At 36.4% G+C, this 18405-nt stretch overlaps 1 pseudogene; it reads right to left on the bottom strand.

The window, feature by feature from the left end:
• LOC139151850 (xanthine dehydrogenase/oxidase-like) overlaps positions 1–18405 on the bottom strand; it is a 94757-nt pseudogene extending 76352 nt beyond the window's left edge.

Raw genomic sequence — 18405 nt, 5'->3', positions numbered from 1 at the left:
CATCATATAAAACCGATGAAGAAGGGAGGCTCGAAGTGTGTCAATTGTGGTACAGAGACATAAAAAAGGAAATTCTTCTTTCAGTTATGTTTGACGGCGAATACTAATATCATGACACGTACAAATGGCATATAACTTTTTAGATGTGTTGTCTCTTGATATTTTTGTGTTTCACAAACAGCAGGCAAAATAAAGGGTCGCCTTCCTTGTTTTTGCTGTTAAGACTGCATGAAATTGAACATGAAAGCGTCAAAGCAAAACCCTTGCCCTTTTTCGTGGTGGGAACCTCAACAATTTAACAAAAATGCATATCAGCTGATCTATGACCAGACAATTGGTCTACACTCACATTATTTTTGCATGTGGTCTAGTGCTGCAGACTAGTGCCATGTGCAGTTCACCTAGAGTTGTTGATCGAAAAAGAACAACAATAAAATTACTGATGAGAAGAAGGCAAGCGAATCTCCTTGTGAAACTGACAAGTGCAAAACAATCCGAACACCTAACGACCGGAAATATTTTAGTGCAATTGTGATGCCGAGAGAAACACACTACATTATCAAAACTGATATATTCTCTTCGATCCAACGTACATTTGCACTTCATGAATCATACAAAGCTGTTGAAATATTATCCACGTGTCCTGCAACAAAGTCTGGCAAATGCCAAGGCGAATGTCACGACCATGTTTCATGTCAGTAGATTGCGTGCCATAAAATGGTGACGCGTGAACACTGACAACAGAACAAAGAATAATATGACTACATATAAATGTTATACACGTCCACTCGATGGTTTACGTAAGATATGTTATGCATTTGTAATTTTAATAATTATCCGATGTGTTTATTACATTGCTAGACGGCAACATTTTTAGTTACCGTAACTTTTGACGAATATATTCCTATCTGAGAGATTGTCAACGATGTAGACCATTTATTTTATGGGTTTCTAACCCGTCTCTATATTACCGTTTCGATATTCTGTAAAATACTCTATCGATTACCTGGCTCCTCGGGTATATCATTACAATACACCGCCTGACCAGTGGCAAGCTGACATCCAGACTCATTCATTACAGGGCGACCAATCGGATCAATGGCAGGTTGCCCATCAGGTATCTCCTGACAAAATTAAATAAGAGGACGACCATATGAAAATAGTGATTTTCCTACGCATATACAAATTAAATTTCTTAATTGTTTGAACAATATAGGACCAGTTGTATTACCTTGATTACATAGCACATATAAAAACAGCTAAAGAAGTTCTCTGTCACAGCAATGACAAATAAATCAATATATTGATACAATTACACCAGTAAATAATTGACTTACCTGGTAGAGTTGGGTGCCTTTACTCGTTAGGTTCTCCACATCAAACAGCGCAGACCTATCTGAATCCAATACAGGGCTGGCAGACTATTACGAAATGAGAAATTGAAATTTCAAACATCGGTTCACCATGTACTAAACGGCACTTGAGTGCATTTGAATATTGTTGGCGAAGATGCAGTCATAAGAGTGGCGGAGACGTCAAAATGTCAGTGCCATATTTGCGATATAACACAGTTAAACACGTTGGAGCGCTCAGTCAGATAAAAATGTCTTCTTGAACATTTCATGCCATATATATATATATATATATATATATATATATATATATATATATATATATATATATATATATATATATATATATATATATATATACATACATACACCATAACGTGACATCACATTTAATGCTTAAAGCATACATCAATTACCTGTATCTTGGACAATAACTTAGCAGTGACAGATTCGAGAATGGATGACAACAATTCCACCATCTTCACTTTCAAGGATATCAATAGAAAAAGTGAAATAAATACTATCTTACCATTTTTTCACCAAGTCCATCTAGGACTTTGATGTAGAACTTGAAGAAGAAACTCTGCAGTAACGATCTTCTGTATTCTATCATTCCACCCTGAGTGGACAGTGGAATTTCAGTGCTGAGCATTTGTTGGACATCTTTCAGCAGAGTCTCATCCCATTTCCTTAAATCAGTAACAAATAGTCACGAGAACTTTATTTACTATTGTTCTGCAGTTTTGATATTTCAAGGTTAGATGTGGTTCTGGTAGAATAATTGTCCCCCCTCTGCTTATTGGTTCCATATTCACTTGAAACTGACTAGCATTGTTTGTAATTAATGTTAATTTCTTCCAAAAACCACGCAGAAATTGTTCAATTGTTCTCAGTCATTCACATCATAACTTTTTAAATTCAATTTGCAATCTATGTTACAAGCAGTCCGATCACCTTTGCTTACATCAGCTGACCAAGGATTATAATTGGGGCAACACGGAAGAGTGCGCCGCAGAACCAAACACTATTGGTGTCCTGTGCCACGTGTGAGACTCAACCTTTTACCGCATACAGATATTTGCAACTTAATGATGACAGAAGAAACTTTAAAGTTCCATTAGCTGTAATATACTTTATGTAACATGAAATGGTTTTACTCCCAATTACTGCCCGTATAGTATTCACTGCTTCACTTGTCAACAAAACTTGTTTGTTTGTATGGGCCAATTTGACTGTTAACACACAAATTTTAGTCCGGACTTTAATTTATCTGTCAACAATACCATCAGATATTCTACGCAATTCAAGGTGTATGCAAGGGTAATACTTCATGTTTCAAAGCATTCTTCAGTTCTACCTGCCGGATATTTTTTCAGACACATTGTTCACGGCAACAATATTTGGTCCTGTTCCTCCAAAAATTAACGCAGTTTCCTTGACAACGTCCGTATTTTCTTCGAAGGTGACCCTGAATCCAGCATTTACCATGGCAACCTCCTTATCACGACGATGCACTTGTTTCTTAACTTTGTACCCAGCAATATATTCATTCTAAACAAACACAGGACAAAAATTACAGCAAAGTTAGTTCATTACGGTGACATTCAAAGAATGAATGGATTTTTGCAATGAGTACAAAATGCTTCATTATGAAAGTAATTTTAAAGTCAACAGTACATTTCTCACGAAACGTTGGTAACATAACATTAGAAAAAAAATATAAAGTTGTGTACCTTTGCTGCAACTGGAATAGAAACAGTAACCAAAACTTCATCTTCCTTCAAACATGTTTTTCTGTAGTCTGTGAAGAAGCTGCTATCAAGCTGCAGGGTACGACTGCCTCCTATACCATAGTAGAAGCAAAAATAAGTGAAGTTTCAATATTTTCGTAATTTTTCCTTATATATAGAAGTATCCTCAGGCAAAAGTCTTCAGGGTTCCCTTTTCTTCATTATACAATTTCATTGTATTCTACTACCAGTGCGTAGATCACCTTTCTACTATCTCACCAATAGTGAATACAATTTGACTTTAAAAGATAACGTCGTAAAATGAGAAATCAACATTCACTGTCGGCACATTGAACAAATACCTGTTCTTGAGAAAGTATAGACTGCGAAACAAGTAAACCACTGAAAGACATCAGTGGCCCCTGAAGCCGTAAGTAGGTAGTATAATTGATATATCAGATATAGTGGTGTCAGGTCTTTCGGTTGTCTTTCTCGAACTAGTGAGTTGTCATTCCACTGGTTCCACTTACTTGGGAATTTTAATGGCTAGTGTAATGCAAGTTAAGAAAACCAGACAAGATACCAGAAACACAAATGTTTACCGTGATATCGATTCTTGTGACCTCATATATTACTGTTAGTATGTGTGCATCAAACCATGGTATAGATGGTGCAAATACTGCGATCTGATTGGCCGAGACGTGAAAACAATCTTGGTATATTCGCGATAGAGCACGGTTGGCACACATGCGAGCTCTCGGCAAGAGCGAAAATCCTTTTTACGTTCCATAACAAAATTCCAATATACTGTGATGATATAATCGCAATGTATCATGCCCAGCGACGGTATACCACTCTGCTTTGACCAGATCACTTCATGTATGCACTTGCCATGGCCCGTGCATATATGTCGTGAACTGGTCAAAATATCGTGGTATACCGTCGCTGGGTGTGTACATCCCGCATCTCTGTCTGCAGACAACCCCTCCGCCTTTGTGTTGGTTCAATTGATCTGCGCTGAGCAAGTATCTAGGCAACGCTAGATTTCCCATAACCACTTTGCTTTAAGGTCTCATCCAAATGAAAGGCAAAAACGGCACCAAGGGCTTTTAACAGTTCAAAAAGATCCCAGCTATTAAAGTTTCCGTTTTGAGTTCATGTCGATGGTAAATAGTAATCCATCATCCTCATCAACACTCTGGCATCTTAACCGCAATCTATCTCTGTTAATATTCACAGTACACAGCGTATTTGCTCGAAATCACTTTTTTGCAAAGATTTATTCAATTTTATGTCATTAAAATATTGACGCGTTCATCTTTCAGCTTTTACAGTCGTAAGTTGTTATGAATATCACACGATTTTCTGGCTACTCTTTTCTCCCAATTTAAAGATTTCCAAAGACTTTAACTCTACTCTGGCTTGGTCAAGTTTCCTGAAATTTTGTTTAGCAATAAAGTTCCTACATTTTGAAGAAGAGGCATTTAATTTGTTAATCACGTATTTAACACCTTTTTTGAGTGTCAGTCTTTCAACCAATGCCATTTCAGAATGATATGATAACGCAGAATAAAATAGTCGGTTTTTCACATATACTCTTGTTTCAAGTGAAACATTAAATTTCATAAAGTTTTTGACAAATTCATTTTAATCATAAATATAAAAATAGGTTTTCTACTCCAAATATATACCCCTTCATTCTTAAGTACTATTGCTACCATACTAAACTTTAGATTCTCTGCTTTTTTAAAGTACATGATATGAGGAGGTTCCTCGTCATCTTTGATGAGCAATATTGCTTTGAAAAAAATTTGTTGGTAACGTGCAGCTCCACTTTAAACGAAGACTTACCTTTCAAAGAAGCCACAGTGACCGTAGTTCTGGACGCCATCAGCAATGGAATGAGATCAGACAACGGACTTGCCGAAAGTATGTGGCTACCGATCCCCTGCAACAGTAGAACATACATTATTTTTTGCTCAATGAGCCTCACAAAATGTCTACTTTTCAAAAAATTTCACACGAATATTATCTGCCACTTAATGATTATTTTATCTTCAACTGTCACGCAATTTGAGCACTAAGATGTCTGTTTTAGTTTATTACAGAGATTACAGGGAAAAATTGCGATTAAGAAGTCGTTGTGCTGCGGAATAGTTTGCCATTGGTGTGACCTTGTAAAGATTTATAATAATTTTTTTGCCACAGCAATCAATCGAAAACATATTCATGAATTATACCAAAAACTAAACTTTGTTTAGCAAGATTCACTTCTCAGTTTCAACCTGTTTTGTAAGGCATGGTACGGCACATTTGGCCGTAATCTAACATTAAAGTACGTTAATATTGAATCTGACGCATAGCCGACTTACCGACACATTTCTCAGTTGACAGTCTCCCACCATGTATAACATTTTCAGCAGTTCTGCATATATTTGGCCGCTGTAAGCTGACATTAAGTTCAAAATTAATCACTTTGTATTTATAAATCGGTTTGGAAAAATAATCTCTCATATTTCATATCCAAGTCAGTTTAAACGTTTTTTTTTTGCTTAATTTCATAACTTTTTAATGCTTCTGACATGAACATAAACATGGCCAACTAAAATTTCAAAAATATGGGACATTGTTGATTTGTGAAGCTTCAGTAAGTCATTTCAGCCAAATGAAAGAAATCCTATTTACATTTTTGTGTATTTAAGAGGCCGAGTGTAGATCATGATCTGCTTTTGAAAGGAGCTAACAACCAATTATGTCACAGTTAATTCGGTATGATTTGTTTATTATGTTTTATATACTAACAATGATAGCTAAGGAAAGATAATGAGTAAATTGAATACAAAATTCGGAAAGAAGCTACCGGACTGCTGTGACAAATTAAGTATATTTGCTACAGGTACCTACTTGGCAATTCCTCTACCCGCTTTTTCAATATTTCACACATACGGGCCATCGTGACAGAGGATCCAAATATGATTGCGTCATCACTAACATCAATCTGAAGCAGTTCTGATATTTGTGACACTGACACCAATGTCTTGTGCTGTAGCCTCCTTACGGCAGGGTCAAATGCTGTAGTAAGTCAGACGGTATCGAGGGTATAACAAAAATCAAACGTCAGCGTAAGAATGAATCGTCCCAAATTTATGGCAATCTTCTAAAGCTGACAGAGCAATAAGTAAAATGACCCATCTGACATCTAATTTCATGTGTAACAAAGAAATACACTGAAAAGCCCACGGCGAATAAATGATAGCAATATCTCATAACTAAAGAGCATGTCCATTTTGAGGGCCAGACCCTTTGAAAAAGACTAAATCTAAGCACCAATTATGCTAACATTGTCGTAAGTTAGGGAGCCGTCAGTAATTACATGGGGGTGGGTGGGCCGAGTAATTCCGTGCACACCTGCACTGTAAAATGTGACATCCCCATCCTTTTTATCTACGAGATATGAACTACAAATGCTCACGTGTTTCATTATATATTGCAGTTATGTGTAATTTTACCTTTGCCACATTGAAAGTGTTATGATCAATATAAAGAACAATATCCACCACAGATTAACTCTAAAGGTCATTAAGTATTCAAATATTCAATTGGCTGAAACAAAAATAATTTCCTTGACTGTTGTCATTGTATCACCACTTTATATAGCAAGTGTAATAGCCTTTGGTTAAGTCCTTCAAGCTATATATGCCAAACTGTGAAAGCTCACTAGATATGCAAATTATAAATTAGCTGACATGAAAATGCGAAATGACTTTCAATATTGGAATAACATGCTATAATCATCAATGTATATAGCATGTTTTGCCAACGTTGATCAAGTAAATCCAAGACTTAGTATATATCCCTAATTAGGAAAGTTCATTAAATATACAAATTAAGAATTGGCTGAAAAAAAATGTTAAATGACTTTCAATAACGTCGTATCATAGTATCTTTAAAGTACACACCAAGTTTCGTCAACTTTGGTCTGGTCAATACAGATAAATATCCCTGAATATGAAACTTCATTAAATATGCAATTAGGAAATTGGCTAAGGTAAAATGCGTAATGACTTTCAATAGTATTCTATGATTCTATTCTATGATTCTATTCCATGATAGTATCTTAATGTACATAGTAAGTTTCGTCAACTTTGGTCAAGTGAATTCAGATAAATTTCCCTACTTAGGAAAGTTCATTAAATATGAAAATAAGGACTTTGCTGAAGTAAAAATGCTTAATGCCTTTCAATAATGTTATATCATAGTATCTTTAATGTACATAGCAAGTTTCATCAATTTTGGTCATGTAAATTCGAATATATATCCCTAATTGCAAAAGTTTATTAAATATGCAAATTAGGGATTGGATGAAGTAAAAATTGCTTAATGACTTTCAAGAATGTTGTATTATAGTATCTTCAATATATGTAGCAAGTTTCGTCAACTTTGGTTACGTTAATTCAGATATATATCGCTAATAAGGAAAGTTAATAAAATATGCAAATTAGGAATTGGCTGAAGAAAAAAGGCTTAATGACTTTCAAAAATGTTAAATCAATGCCCAGTGTCGTCAATTTTGTATTGAGTAAATTTAGATATATATCCCTAATTAGGAAAGTTCATGAAATATGGAAATTAGCAAATATCTTTCATGTCTCCCCTTAATAACTTTCACAGCTGATATATTGATGAAATTAACATTCGTAGCATCTCATCAATTGTGTGCAGTCGTTCTCAACGTACATCCGTTTTTTCTAAAATCATTTATTATGCAAATGAGCAAAAAGTGAGCAAGCCACACCCACCAAAAACTAATCATTTATTGCCATTTGCAAACTGAATCTATGTACCAGATTTTATTCTGATCTAATGAACCGTTTTTGAGATATCGAGCACACAGACAGACAGACACAAAGACACACAGATAGACAGACATCGCTGCGACATTAGCTCACGTGTTTGAATACGTGAGCTAAAAATGTGACCCCCCGTCCGACATTCTAAAACTTGACCTTCCCCCAACTACAGCAGTATTCTCCTAAGGAATAAGTGAAACAGTTTCAGCTTATTCACATAACAATTGGTGTAGTTGGTATGTAAGCTAAGGACAGAAATTACAGGGGGAGGGCTGGCGTTTTGGGAGGAAGGGTCGCAATTTATCATGCAAGAACTTTAGAAGGGACATGATACTTCATACATTTGCGGGAGGGAAGGCAAGATATGGCTGATACAGTGCTTCACCGAAAATATCAAATCATAATACACGAGAGTCTATCAGGCAAACTATTGACAATTCCCCAAAATAAGATGCTATACCTGTACATTTATATATGTTTCATAATATATGTAAAATTAATGTAGTTGCTTGAAGTGGAAAATAAAAGGCGCATTTGTGTACAAGAAATTTGATTTTTGGATTTCATCAAAATGTTGATTCACTATACATGGTAGTGTATGAGAGAATTATGAACATTTTTTCAAATATAAAGGTAGCAAAATCTGTTCATTTATGAACCTTTGGTAATTGATAGAAATGGAATTGCTTAGACTGGGCTTGTTACAAGTCCAACTGTGTGTGCAAAAATTTGATTTTTGAATTTCAACGAAATGTTGATTCACTATACATTGCAGTCTATGAGAGAACTATTAACATTTTTTTTCCCCAATATGAACAAGATGCTTCGCAGAACTCTGCTGAATGAAATAGTTCCCGATTGAAGTATTCACATCATATTCTGAAATTTTGACATCCCTTTTTTCATCTCATCTCATCTCATGAAATTAAGAAAAATATTCACGTTTTCCTGTTTTTGTCGGCACGATCTTTGACCCACATTGACACTTTACAAGTGGTTGCCCCGCCTGAAATATACGGCAAGTTGACTACAAAGTTGCACATTTCAAAAAAAGCATATATGATAAAATATGTTACAGAATTGGATTGGAAAACATGACATGAAGATCTTCATGCTTTTTACTGTTAAAATATAAGTCCTAAAATATAAAATAGGGAAGGTTGGAAAAAATGATCAAATGAATTAAATTCTTGTTCCGCGGGGCTCAGTCAACCCGTGGCTAGAAGGGTTAGATTTAGATGGGTGAGATTGAATCTCAAGGTAAATACACGATGTTGTAGCTGAGGGACAATGTTTATAAAAGGGTCATTTATAGATCTAAGTCTTGCTGATTTTACTTGATGGGTTATCAATTTCAAACTGTGGCCCGTAACCGCTAGATGATGTTCACAGCTACACGAAATCATACTAAAATGTCACCTTACTTTCATTCATTCATTCATTCTGCATCAGTTTTGTGATGACAGGTGACGGCAGGAGAATACCGCGTAAGTATAGACGTCGCCGTACTCTACGTCTTGTTTTGATCAGATTGACCTTGAGCAAGGGTTAGAAAATACCTTATGTAAAGTTTACGGAATAATTGACATTCAGTAATAATACATTTTGTATTACAATTTTACAACTCCAGTAGTCGCATGAAAGTCGACTTAGAGAAGGGAAATGCAGCTTATTGTACACTGTACAGTACGACGGCAGAACCATAGGTGCACGGCGAATTTTAAAATCACTTGTCTGTAATATTAATGTTGAAACATGCATTTTATTAACTGTGCAAACGGAAATTGTGCGGACAGCTTTTGAGACATCCAGTGAACAGCGCCCATCAGTGCAATGCATGGCGCGGCTGTGGACGCTCAGCTTTACTGTTACTTATACACTCGGCGAATTTTAAAACCACTTGTCTGTAATTCAAAGGTGAAACATACATTTTATTAATAACTGTGCAAAATAGAAATTCTGCGGGCAGCTTTTGAGACATACTGTGAGCAGCGCCCGGACACGGCTGTGGCCGCTCGGCTGTCTTACACACATTACATCCAAGGTACGAAAGTTAAATAAATTCCGTAAAATGAAACGTTGATGGCAGCCCGGGAGATTCGAACTTCTCTGTGTTGTCGCATGTGTGGTACTACATGTAAATCGATCGACTGGGTTCTTGAACCACAAAAACTGCACCGGGCCATGTTATTGCTGGCGAGTCGCTAAATCTTACCTCTGGACAACTCCTCCTGTTCCACCGACATTTTGAAGGCAATTCATCAGTACGACTCACAATGACGCAATGGTTTAAAAGGAAAAATATGCGCATGCGTAAACTTCAAGCTGCACACTTTGAAAAAAAATTGCGCTGGAACGAGACTTGTACGTAAAAAGATATTTCGCGAATTATCAGCCGTAGGTAGGGCCAATGTTGACTTTACAAGTTAGGAAGCCGATCGATCGATTTGTGTAAGTATTCCCTTGATTACGTTTAAGTTTGAATCTCGAGGATGGCTAATAACAGTTTATTTTGTCTAATTTAAAAATCAATTTCCAAATCCTTTCGTACCTTGGGTGTAAGGTGTACAAGACAGCCGAGCGGCCACAGTTGTGTTCTGGGCGCTACTCACTGTATCATCTCAAAAGCTGCCCGCATGATTTCCGTTCGCACAGTTATTAATAAAATGCATGTTTCAACATTAAAATTATAGACAAGTGATTTTAAAAGTCACCGTGCGCCTGTGGGCAGAACTATGCCTATGTTTTCCCACCCCGGGCCGCGCCGCGCCAGCCAGCCACGGCAATTCGCTTGCTATATACCTGACCTCAGCAGGTCAATGGGTCAGTAAAGATGTGACTGGGCAAAATAAGAAACGAGATCAAAATCGTGCAAGTCGGAAAGATTTTACTATATGGGAGAAAACAGACAATGTCTTTGCATTTATAGACGTTTAATGATTGACATACACCCTGCCACCTGTCCCAAGTTTTTTCTCTCTTCTCTTTCATCAGTTTTAACTGTTCAAGGGGTTTAATATAGGATACTATTGCATCGTCTTTGCTTGCGAAGCTTGTATATAATGTATATGTATTGAAAAGAATCGGTGTATTTTGTCAGTGATTTTCTATTCAGAAAATATCACATGGACAATCGAAGGTTTGGCCGTAAAATTAGCTTCTTTTAAAAGTGGTTCTCCCCTACGATAGGTTTATAAAAGGTGACCCTCCCATTGACCCTTCACCATTCCCCAGCCCACCCCCTGTATATACTGAAGTAAAATGAAGTAAATGTTACAAAATCTCCGCTATGCATCGTTACATCTGTACATCTGATCGCGATCGTTCTTATCAACTGCATCTTTTAAAAATTTAACCACACAGACAGAAAAAAAATGGCATGGCCTAACACTGAGTTGAGAAGCGGAAAAATAATTGTAAGCTTCTTGAGAATAAATAATTATAAGTTAACAAGAAATAATTTATATATTATTTCCATAGTTTGTATTCAAACAATGGTGTTTTGTGATAATATCATACCAACTTCTGCATTCCCCACGACTAACACTGCATAAGGTATTTCTGATTTCAATGTCAGCAAGTCCTTCAGTGTTGTTGGTCGGATCCAGCTTGTTGTTTTGCTTGCAAACCGAACAATTCCAGTCTTATATTCATCGCTCATCTACCAGAAAAGATATGTATTGAGGAGTGATTCGTCTTCTTAATGTGAAGTAAAGTCATATGACTTCCTCAAATTGGTTCAGTGTTTCTGTGTACGATGTTCTATTTTTGTAATTGGAGTCTGAAATTTTTGTGACTCTGACTCAAGTAATTCTGAAGGAGTATTACCTATTTTCTGTTTAATCGCACTCAAATCAGAAAGTAGGTTGAATTTCTAATAAAATGTCGTGTTTGAATCAGAAATCGCTTAACAAGGGAATATGTGTCGTGAACCTGTACCCTTCGGCAGTGAGCCATTTGAAATGCACTTCGGTACTGAACATGAACAGGCAAATCCTCAGGTTCCATTCTGAACCTCACGCCTTCGCTCTTAAAACATTTCTCATCCAAAAAGATATACAAACATGTACATGGTAATTTATCACGTACAATGGAAGATGAACATCACAAAATATCTAAAAGTTCAGCTGTCAAAGCCGAAACAGTATGTATTTGTTGATGGTGGACAACAGATGCATGCTGGGAATAACAGAGAGTTGTGTCATTGTACGTAATAATAATTGAATTTACCTACCTGTAATTCAGAAGGGAAAATAGGTTCTTGCGAAGGATCATAGGGTGCAAAGTCACTTGGCGTGAAGAGTCCGGAAACCATCTGTAGAATAATAAAACAAAATTATCTTATAGTGACGTCCGATATACTGTGAACACTTCGTATCGAGAGCACATTGATATATATTTTAAACAAAATTGAATATGTCCTTTCAAGGTCGTGCAATATACAGTCTTATTGACTTCAAATAACACACAAATTGTCGTACTCATATCGCTGTCTTCATCAACCAGTCGTTGACAAGCGGACGGGTTTCTACAGCAACCACTCTGGAGAAAATCAATACAGTTGTGATGATAATAATATATGTTTATTTGGATCGATCAGCGTTTCGTTTATTTCCTCAAAAGTCCCACATATCAAAGTACACGCCATATGAAATGTTGCTCGAGCAAGTACAAGGTGATGCATTCATGGCAAACTTTACAAAGCCCCAGGATACTCCCCTTAATATTGATTTCTCCAATTATTAGAATTACAGCAAAAATAACTCGTTCAAATTCTTAAGCATTCACTAAGTTTCAGTGTAGTATGGGTTTTCATTAATACTCTCAACTAAATTCTTTTGCCAAATACACTACTACAGACTATAGGTAAAAAGGTGGCATACATACTTCAGTGAATGTGTTAAATCCCTCTATTATCGGTCGATATCCAGTGCATCTACACAGGTTTCCAACAAGAGATTCTTCAATGTCAGCGCTGTTTGGCTGTGGGTTGTTCCTCAGTAATGTGTACATGGACATTACCATTCCCGGTGTACAGAATCCACATTGTAATCCATGGGCCTTGCCAATGCGTTCCTGATTTGAAACATTACAAGTTTTTAATGGACACCAACAATTTTTAAAGGCAAGCTGACATATTGAGATGAAATGAATGTGTATACTGATGTGAAAATGAGCTTAGACATCTGTTCATTGGTAAGGCTAATACGTTAGATAGTAACTTAAAAACTTTCCGATTGCAGAGTGACAAAGCTGCTTTACTTCCAGTTGGAATACACTGGAAGTTGTTAATTTTCGCGATGATTATATCAAGGGAAATCACTCACTCAAACATATTTTAGAGATATATCCTTCTCTATCAGACAAACTGTAAACAATTAATGTCGGTGAAAGTCCGACGTTTGTCTCAAAATGTCACTTACACAATGAGATAATACTTGTCGAACATTTAAACGACCAGGGGACAAAAATATTGCCAGATGCAAATTGAAAATACTCCCGTTTTCCTGTATTTGTTGCAGTTGTTTGTAAACTGATGCTTTCCCTGAAGTTGTCTCCACAAGAATGCAATTTCATTGACATTTTATGTTTTAAATTGCTCATAGTGAAAGTCCATTAAATATGGAAATTAAATTTAGCAGTCACGAACATGCAGAATGTCTTCTACGACCACCATATTACTTTATCATAATTAAACATAATACGTTCATTCAACTTCGGACAAATCCACCCAGTTAAGGGAGTATGCGCCTCGAAAGTCAAAGACTTACACTTTTGCTCAAATTTTCCTTAAGGAATCTTTCAACCATTCTCTTTCAAAATCAAGAATAAACATCGGGGGTCACCGTGCAAATTTTGGTACTACAAAAACAAATAGCCCAAGATTTATCGATATTTAAAATTCAAAATGGCCGCCATCCCTGTGTTAACTCTATAAAGAAAATAAAATTTTCGAATTTCAAAAAAGTAAAGCCGATGAAAGGTTTTCTTACACCAAGAACTTTAAAATGAACCCCCACGAGTGTCATATCAGAAAAGAAGTGTAAAACTGAGAGTCAAACTATCTGTCCCCGGGGTGCGTTCTACCTTAAATATCACCAATGGGAAACTCTATTCAAATTACTAATTACTAATTCTTAATTAGGAAAATTCATTTAATATGCAAATACCTCATTAGTTGATATATAAATGTAAATTGCCTAATAACTGGATATTTACTCTAAGTACACAAGTACTAGTCTGTCTGTCTGCCTGTCTGTCTGTCTTTCTACCTGCCTGCCTGCCTGCCTGCCTGCCTGCCGTCTGTCTGTCTTTCTACCTGTTTGTCTGTCTGTCTGTCTGTATATATGTATGTATGTATGTATGTATGTATGTATGTATGTATGTATGTATGTATGTATGTATGTATGTATGTATGTATGTATGTATGTATCACATTTAAGTCATATACACCGGATTAATACTGCATTGGAAGCTATAACACAAGCTTATATTGTTTTTAAAAATGTCAAAACATGGTCTTGGTGACCAGTGATTAAACCTCGAGGAGTTTTTGAACGGTCTCCATACTTTTATGACAGAGAATTGTTTACAATGTGTCCTATGTTTATCTTTTATTATCACTGAAAATATACAGTTATCAGTAAGAGATTTGGCACTTGTATGACTATGGGAAATGTGTTTTACTGGGATTGTTGATTTTATGCTAGCTATCTTTTTTGAACAAATAATAGAGAGATATGTGGGCGAGCAATGTGTTAATGATCAACTAAATAAAAGACTGTACTTGTACTGGATGCAGTTTAGTTCTAGTCGACCCAATTCCTTCAACAGTTGTAACAGCCATTCCATGGACAGCACAGATCGGAGTGTAGCAGGCATTGATTGCATGATGTCTTTGCGTGTCATTAAGGAAAGTAAGGATAAGGATGCAGAAAATTAGAACATTATGGAGAGACCATAACCTGGAATTATCGGCCGTAAAATGAAAAGTTTTCCAGACTCCCGCTAAGGAAGAAATTGCACGCTGAACGAGAATCCCTAGCAAACACTTTTTCAGGCGACACGTATCTCCACTTCCATTGTCTCTTCATAAAGTAACTAGACGAGTTGAGTTTTTAAAGGATACAATATCTTCTTCTGTTGGTCATCATATCTTGATAACATGACAGTACATGCACCACAACCTCCTTCACCACAGCTGAATTTACTTCCTCGGAGACGTACTGTGTACTGTTGTCAAGGAAACGGTCTGGAATATTTGTACATATAAAATATTGATAGCATGCCCCTCCAATATCAGTGAGTCTTGCACGATTTTGATGATTTCGAAAAATCATGGAATTCTTTAGATATTTTTCAATGTCCACATTTCACTGATACCACAACAAGAAAATGTGACATCACAATGATGCTGAAGTCCCTGTTTGATTACTGTAGGTATTGAAAATAAAAGTTATTGTCTTTGACAACTCCGTTGTTGAACACGCTGGTGACCTTACATTAAACCAGACTTATAAAATGCTTTGTATGGATACTTTATCAAATACAAGAAGGCATCATGTGAGTCTGTTGGACTGTTGAAACCTATCACAATGCATGCTTGTATACATAAATTTCGTGCTGTCTCTGCACGTGTATATCTTCTAGGACTTGACACTACCACCATAGTTTTGACGTTTACCCGTTTTGACAAAGTACATCAGATATCAGATGCGAGATCCTAGGTCAAAAATGTGTCGGCGAATTATCAACTGGTTTAATTTGACCATGCACTTCATGATTCAGAAGAACACAACAAAATTTCCTTCACTGTCCTGCAAAAGCTTCTACCCTATTCAGAAGTTACCGAATTTTGTAACTTACTACACCACTATTGCAAGAGCATGAAACGGGCGTCTTTGACCCGCTCTGATAAGGTATTGGCATTGCAAACAAGTGTAGAAATAGCATTTTTGGCTGTTCAAGGACACATGGAAACGACCCCTTTATTAACCTGATATTGTATTTAGTTTTATGACAAGCTTGTGTGTAATTTCGCCGTATGAAAGTAAGTTATAGACAATTATGAGCCGGGCATAGCACAAGGGGTATGATTTCCATTGATTTCCATGCAACTGTCGCTAGGACTGAGTATTTGACTGGCGAAATAACACATGAGTCATTGTTCTATTATTGCAGAGGTTTGAGTGTAAATAGCAAGGATACACTTGTTTCTGAGGTATAAAAGTAAAGTCATATCTGGATCAACGTCATGTTCACATATCTGTAAAAAAAATAAACAAAGGGAAAGTTAATAGAATAAATAGTAAATTTTCCCTAATAATAACACTTATTCAAGTGTATATGTTTATCTACGTAATCCCTTCATCTTGATGACTCGGTATCCGTTATCTGTCTATGTACATGTGTGTCACTAAAAATACTTAGGAACCAATCCGTTTATTAAGCGTGCCGATGAATTACAGGTTCAGGATTGTATTTGTACAAATTAACATACAATCTAAAAATTTTGCAAATGAGCTAACTACGGGAACAGTGATCATTAAATTCCAAGAAATAAATTTTCAGATTTCTTCGAGACTTGGAGAGTAGGTATTTTGGAGAAATTAAAAGTAAAATTTAATATATCTTTGTTGCATTTTCTCTGTCATTTTCTGTAATGTTTGGTGACTTTTTCGCTCTCAAAGCCATTATTCTTTTATGTAACTGCTTACCCACTTAGGTTTAAATATGGTTCGTATACAAATATGTAATAAGCTGAAATGAAAAAACTTAAATTCTTTGACTTCTGTCAGTGTATCACCACTATATATCTATATCTATCTATCTATCTATCTATCTATCTATCTCTCTCTCTCTCTCTCTCTCTCTCTCTCTCTCATATCTCTATCTCTTCTATATATATTCTCAGAAGAGTTGTAAATCAGTATTAAGATCACCCAAAAATTCTTAACAGACTTTCACTTTTAATATCTCATAGTATCTTCGTACAACCAAGGTTTTTCCACTTTATCAAGTCAATTCAGATATATATCCATAGTTAAGGAAATTTGTTAAATATACAAATTAGTAAATTAGCTGAAGGGAAAAAGATACAAGACTTTCAACAATGTTTTAACTCATAATTTTTAAAATCCATCGTAAGTTTTGTCAACTTTTGCCATTCTCAAACAGAAAACATGTACAAGATTTGATTCAGATCTGGCCAGCCGTTCTTTAGATATTGCGCCAGAGAGAGAGAGAGAGAGAGAGAGAGAGAGAGAGAGAGAGAGAGAGAGAGATCAGTGGGACATTACCTCATGTGTATGCACGTGAACTAATGAGAGCACGGCGTTATTTTCACTTGTTTTGTCATTACGAACATTAGAGTTTTTGGGTGAAATTATTGAAAGAGATTTGATGCAGTGTCGTAAGACAATTGAAAAGAAACACAGAAAGGCTTGTTTCTTCTCAGCCGTCTACATTTTGAGCCCGGACGTAAGAAAACAGACATTCAAGGTCGATGAACGGATAATAATTTCACAAACCGCCGGAGAAAAGAAGTAGCGTTGTGACCTATACAACTAGACTTGGTTCAAGTTGGTGAATTTCTTAAAAAAACTTGTAATAGTTTCTCTTGTCTCTCTCCAGTCCTATTTTATTCAAACCTATTTGGAATTTAGCAGCACAGGCCTCAGGCAAGGGTTTCCTTGCGATTAATTGTTACCTTTGAGTCTGCGCAGTCCGGGAAGAAACTACCCTGTATAGCGTTCACCCCATCCATTGCACTCACCCCACTCACGCATTTCACATAAAAACAGAACACAAATCATCGCGTTCACCCCACTCATACATTCACAAATCACAGACTTGAACAAAGTCTACTATACAATTAAAGCTAGTCCCAGTTTTGACAATGTCGACATTGCCCCGACATGTTTCTTTGAATGTTGACGATCTCCTCTAGTCCCTGGAATCAACCAGTATGGTGGCATTAATGACAACGATAAATATCTACTACAGTCATTAGAGTGGTGAGCCAAACCTGCATTTGAAGTTTATCATTCCGTGTTTGACAACAAGGGCCCACGGCAGATACATAGGTCCCTATGACCTATACCTTAGGTGGCGGCAGGCGAAGAGGTATTATTAGTTAATGTTATTCACTGCAGTTCTTACCTTCTTCCCGTTTACAAAGAACAGAAGAGAGTCACTTGTTGGAGCTTCCATCGTTTCGCCAATTCACTGCAGCTGTTTGACCTCGTCGTTTGCGGCTGGAAGAGAATAAACAACTGATTTATGAGTGACCTTCAGAGAAAAGATTACGTGATACGATAAAGGCCAACGGGACAAAGGGTCACTCAAACCTTTTGCTTGTCATACCCTATGTAAGTTGAGTTGAAACTAACTTCAAAGACAACACCTTCAACTTCTACTCTCCATGGTGAAACTTACTAGGAGAATCGAAAATTACGTAAGCACTGATAACAT

The sequence above is a fragment of the Ptychodera flava genome, chromosome 15 (genome assembly GCF_041260155.1).
Source record: "Ptychodera flava strain L36383 chromosome 15, AS_Pfla_20210202, whole genome shotgun sequence".
NCBI lineage: Eukaryota > Metazoa > Hemichordata > Enteropneusta > Ptychoderidae > Ptychodera > Ptychodera flava.
This window is presented reverse-complemented; position numbering and strand designations above follow the sequence as displayed.